Below are 653 nucleotides of genomic sequence, written 5' to 3'. Positions count from 1 at the left end.
AAAAAAAAAATCTAAATCCAGGCATGTCATAGTCAAGATTTCACAAATTCAACACAAGAATAGAATCTTAAAAGCTGTTAGGGAAAAGAAATGAATGACCTATAAAGTAAAGCCTATCAGAATCACAGATGACTAAGCACAAACCCTCATGTCAAGGAGAGCTTAGAGTGAAGTATTTCAAGTTCTAAAGAAAAACAACCTTCAATCCACAAAACTATCTTTCAAAACAGATAGAGAAATATGATACTTCCATGACAAAGAACAGGAAAATTATGAGGAAAATTATGACCACCAAACCAGCACTCCAAAATGTTTTGAAAGACATTCTAGAAAGAGATAACAAGGACTGTAATGACATGAACATCAACAGAAGGAATCCACACTGTAAGGCAAACAGTTAAATAGTGGGAGGAGAAAACAAAGAGGTGGAGCCAACAGGAAAATGACAAGGATAAGTCAGTACATGTCAGTTATAACCATCTATGTTAATGGTCTCAATTTACCAGTCAAAAGACACTGATTGGCACAATGAAGTAAGATCCAAAAATATTCCGCATACATGAAATACATTTAATTTAAAAATAAATTGACATACTGAAAGTCAAAGGATGGAAAACAATATTCCATGTGACAGGAACCCAGAAAAAAGCAGG

Source organism: Chinchilla lanigera, unplaced genomic scaffold, assembly GCF_000276665.1.
Source record: "Chinchilla lanigera isolate Chin_1 unplaced genomic scaffold, ChiLan1.0 scaffold00206, whole genome shotgun sequence".
Taxonomy (NCBI): domain Eukaryota; kingdom Metazoa; phylum Chordata; class Mammalia; order Rodentia; family Chinchillidae; genus Chinchilla; species Chinchilla lanigera.
The sequence above is the reverse complement of the archived record's forward strand: the minus strand, read 5'-3'. Positions refer to the sequence as shown.